Consider the following 5,814-nt stretch of genomic DNA (forward strand, 5'->3'; position numbering starts at 1 on the left):
ACATTGAGCTGATGTCAGTTTTTGTTCGGTTATGGCTTTTATTCCCCTGTCACATACTCTTGTAGTCCCTCATGTCAGCAGAATGGTCCTGTGCTTCCTTTCCATATGCCCTCTTTGCCTCCATTATCCCTGTCTTCAGATTAGCTCTTGTCACCCTAAGAGCATCTCTGTCATTCATCTTGAATGCCACATTGCATTCTTTTACAAGCTCGTATACTTTGCCTGTTAGCCATGGTCATTGGTTTGCTTTTATGATGATGATGATTTTATTCACTGTCGCATCTTCTACACATTTAGATATATACACCACCACTGTTTCTGTGTATTTGTCCAAGTTGATCTGTTGGTGAACCCTAGCAGCCTCTTGAAATATGTTTCAGTTTGTGTTCTTGAAGCTATCTTGGATTGCTGTCATTGCACCCTCTGGCCATACCTTGACATGCTTCACAGTGGGCTTTTCCCTGATTAGTAATGTTTTATATACTGGCATTTACATAATGGTAATGTGGTCTGACCCACCCAATTGCAGATTTGCACAGCTTTATATGCCAACTTAATACTGGTATATAACTTGTCCAAGGTGTTATTTCTCCTAGTAGCAAATCCCACATGTTGGTAATAATGGGGTAATACTGACTTCAACTCTGCCTGATTGAAGTCTCCTGCAATAATGTGTGCAAAATCTGGATTTTTATTCTGTAGGTCACAAATTAAGTTATACAGTGTGGTCAGAGCTTCACTAGTGTTTGCACTTGGTGGTGTATACATATTCTGTAGGTCACAGATTGAGTTATACAGTGTGGTTGGAGCTTCACTGGTGTTTGCACTTGGTGGTATATACATATCCTGTAGGTCACAGATTGAGTTATATACAGTGTGGTCAGATTGAGTTTTACAGTGTGGTCAGAGCTTCACTAGTGTTTGCACTTGGTGGCATATACATATTCTGTATGTCACAGATTGACTTATACAGTGTGGTCAGAGCTTCACTAGTGTTTGCACTTGGTGGTATATACATATCCTGTATGTCACAGATTGAGTTATACAGTGTGGTCAGAGCGAGTTATACAGTGTGGTCAGAGCTTCACTAGTGTTTGCACTTGGTGGCATATACATATTCTGTAGGTCACAGATTGAGTTATACAGTGTGGTCAGAGCTTCACTAGTGTTTGCACTTGGTGGTATATACATATTCTGTAGGTCACAGATTGAGTTATACAGTGTGGTCAGAGCTTCAATAGTGTTTGCACTTGGTATATACACTACTATTATGATGCTCACTAGTGTTTGCACTTGGTATATACTACTATCATGATGATGCTCACTAGTGTTTGTACTTGATATATACACTACTATTATGACAATGCTCACTAGTGTTTGCACTTGGTATATACTACTATTATGATGATGCTCACTAGCGTTTGCACTTGGTGGTATATACATTACTATTATGGTGATGCTCAGTAGTGTTTGCAATTGGTATATACACTATTATGGTGATGCTCATTAGTGTTTGCACTTGGTGGTATATACACTACTATTATAGTGATGCTCAGTAGTGTTTGCACTTGGTGGTATATACACTACTATTATGATGATGCTCACTAGTGTTTGCACTTGGTGGTATCTACACTACTATTATGATGATGCTCACTAGTGTTTGCACTTGGTATATACTACTATCATGATGATGCTCACTAGTGTTTGTACTTGGTATATACACTACTATTATGACAATGCTCACTAGTGTTTGCACTTGGTATATACTACTATTATGATAATGCTCACTAGCGTTTGCACTTGGTGGTATATACATTACTATTATGGTGATGCTCAGTAGTGTTTGCAATTGGTATATACACTATTATGGTGATGCTCATTAGTGTTTGCACTTGGTATATGCTACTATCATGATGATGCTCACTAGTGTTTGTACTTGGTGGTATATACACTACTATTATGACAATGCTCACTAGTGTTTGCACTTGGTATATACTACTATTATGATGATGCTCACTAGTGTTTGCACTTGGTGGTATATACATTACTATTATGGTGATGCTCAGTAGTGTTTGCAATTGGTATATACACTATTATGGTGATGCTCATTAGTGTTTGCACTTGGTGGTATATACACTACTATTATAGTGATGCTCAGTAGTGTTTGCACTTGGTGGTATATACACTACTATTATGATGATGCTCACTAGTGTTTGCACTTGGTGGTATCTACACTACTATTATGATGATGCTCACTAGTGTTTGCACTTGGTGGTATATACACTACCATTATGATGATGCTCACTAGTATTTGCACTTGGTGGTATATACACTACTATTATGATGATTGCCAGAGCAGTGATGCCCCAGCAAACACTGACACACAGGTTAAAACAGCCCTATCGAAAGCCAAAAATACAGCTTTAATGGGAAAAGTGTCCCAGGCTGTGTCTTACATGAGCTCCAAAATGAACTAACCCCTCACCTAAACACACTGTTCAAACAGGCTACATACCTATAAAGTGGCACACAGCAACAGTTATCCTGCTCCACAAAGGTAGAGCCACAATGGACCCCGGGAACTATCGCCCTATAAGCCTGACTAGCCTGGTCTGCAAGGCTATGGAGTGCATCATCATGGAATTCATCAACAGAGACATTGGGAACCTTCAAACATTGGACCCTACCCAGTTTGGCTTTGTTAAGGGCAGATCATGGCTCCTAAACCTGGTGGGCTTCTTTGAGACAGTTACCAAGGCTTTAGACAAGGGGAAGGAGGTGCACACAGCCTACCTAGACCTTGCAAAGGCTTTCAACACCATTCCCCATTCTGGTATTATAGACAAGCTCACTAGCCTGAACATAAACCCCTACATCACAAGATGGGTTACCAATTGGCTCATGGATAGAACCCACACAGTGAGAGTTGCAGGCTCTAGGTCCGACTCTAAAACAGTTACAAGTGGTGTCCCCCTGGGCTCAGTCCTGGGACCCCTCCTGTTCAGTATATACTTCTCAGAGGTACAGGCAAGCACAGGAGGACTATGGCTGACCAAGTTCGCAGATGACTGCAAACTGGGGCCATAATTGACTCTCCAGCTGGTTCAGACATCCTCCAAAAGGGTCTCACTGAGACGGATACCTGGTGTCAAAATCATGGCCTCAAGCTAAATGCCAAACATGCATAGTCATCCCCTTTGGAAAAAACAAAGTACCCATGAACTACCACATATGTGGTAGTCCCCTAAATACAGAAAATGTAATAAGGGATCTGGGGACTCAAGTAGATAGTAATCTCTCCTTTGATAATCATATTGCCAAGGTGGTTAGAAAATCCTTCTATGTGGCCCACCTAATCACAAAAGGGTTTGCATCTAAAACAAAAGAGGTGATGCTCACTAGTGTTTGCACTTGGTTATATATACACTACTATTATGATGCTCACTAGTGTTTGCACTTGATGGTATATACACTACTATTATGATGATGCTCAATAGTGTTTGTACTTGGTGGTATATGCATATTCTGTAGGTCACAGATTGAGTTGTTCAGTGTAGTCAGAGCTTCACTAGTGTTTGCACTTAGTGGTATATACACTACTAGCATGATGATGCTCACTAGTGTTTGCACTTGGTGATGTATATGCCACTATCATGATGATGCCATGGACTCTCTGGGAGTATAAAAGGGTCTGCAGCTCACTGCTAGGAACTCTGTCTGCAGAGCAATGGCTCAGTACAGGGTCACAGTTTCTGCACCATTTGTTATTTACATACAAGCAGACTCCCCATCCTTTAGACTTCCCCACCGAGTGCATGGCCTCTGCGAGAAACAGTGTGAGCCCTTCCAGTTCTACTGCACTGTCATTAATGTTATTATGCAGCCAAGTCTCTGTAAACATAAATACACAAATGTTTCTCACCTTCTTTTCAGATGCCACTTCTAGCCTTATGTAGTCCATTATATTTCCCAGAGAGCACACATTTGCTAGAAGTAAGGATGGTAGTGCAGGCCAGAATGGATTTGCCTTCAGCCTAGCAGTGATTCCAGCTGCTCTTCCTCTTTCTGGTTCTCTCACATATTTTCCTCTTGATCCTTTTCCAGTGTGATGTAGAAGCTCCTAATAGCTGTTTTAGACTGACAGCAATATCAGAAATTGCATTGAAGGTGGCATTTGCCAAATACTTCAACTAGTATGGATAACTTTCTTAACTTCCAAATGGCTTTGGCTGCTCCATACCATGGAATATACCTGCTCCTGAAATTACATCATCTCTTAAATCCATATTTTTTAGTTTTTAGATAATCAAGGTTTTGATGATAGATACATGACTCATCTAACTCTTCTTCTGGATTCTTTATTAAATCTTGGCCCCCCTCCTTTTTCTAGCATTTTTAATATTTCCTTTTTGTAGTTCTTTTACATGATGCATTGACAGTATTACTAATCCTATGTAACAAGTTCCAATCCATCCTTGCTTTAATCATTTGTAGGAATATTTGCCACAGATATAATATAATCCATCTGCTCAACTGACACTACTATTTACTATACTACCATTTGCCCTGCCCATAGTAGGTGTGCCATAGCTAAGTTTATACATTATTTTTGCACTCATTTTGTCTCATTTTGAGAAGTTCATTACCTGTGTTCGGCTTTATAACATCTGACCTTAAATGGCATGAGAATGGAAAAATTAGTATGGAAAACACTTAACTCTGGTATTTTTCATGGAGTTTTGCAAATGTAGCTGTTTAAGTGCAGTTACTGTTTCCTACTTGTATTGTGCCATTCTGTCCAAAACATTGAACCCCCTGAACCATGGCTGATAGTTGTACCCTTGCTTTATGTAATTGTACGTTGACAATTTGATCTCCTATTTCATTTATTAGTACTTGCCAACTATCGGATTTATTTAATGAAACTGGTGTTAGAGGTATTACCCCTGCTATTTTGGGTATTAAACTACATACCCAACAATTAGAGACATTTATGTCTCCTGCATACCAACGTTGTCTTGCCAGAAATGTATTATTAAAAGATGGTAACCAATCCTGTTGATTTTTCCATATATCCTTACTTTCTCTTTTAAAGGAATGATATGTGGTTGGCATAAACCAATACAACAGAAGAATCACAATAAATAAATATATTGGGCTCATTATTAACTTACAAATATTAAGTTTAAATTGATAATTATTTACATTAAATTTACTAGCACTTTGGTTAGTATTTGGTTCGTTAGTCTGCAACCGCTTATATTTCGGTATTCCAAAAAGATGTACTCCATTCATTTTCATGTTGCTAATTTCAATTGAAAAATGAATCTGTAAAAAAATGAAGTAAAATACTATTACAATCTTTTAGGGTTGCCAATTTGTTTTACAACCCTTAATTGATCTCTGTGAAAAAACATTGTCGTGTTTCTTTTCCCACTGTTGATTTTATAATGCCAAGGGTCCTATTTGCTCCATTACTTCAAAAGGTCCCTGCCAATTGCTGTCCCATGGACCTTCCATCTGGAATGTTTTTACAAGAACTTTTGTTCCACAGGGAAAGTTTTTTTCTGGCAGTAAAATTGGAACTTTTTTCCATAAATGGAAAACTTGTTCTTGAGCTATACCTTCACAAACTTCTGTAAGCTTGCTATAGCCATTGCTGGTGTTTCCCTATTTCTAACATCGATTTACCATTTGGTATGTCTGGATCGAATGGCAGTTGTGTAGGCATTTTCCTTCCTGTCATTACACCAAAGGGTGATACTCCTGTTTTACTAATAGATTTTGCCCTAATGCCCATGCATTGGAGATGTT

This window comes from Protopterus annectens, chromosome 6.part0 (assembly GCF_019279795.1).
Source record: "Protopterus annectens isolate FY-2018-M chromosome 6.part0, PAN1.0, whole genome shotgun sequence".
NCBI classification, from domain to species: Eukaryota; Metazoa; Chordata; order Ceratodontiformes; family Protopteridae; genus Protopterus; species Protopterus annectens.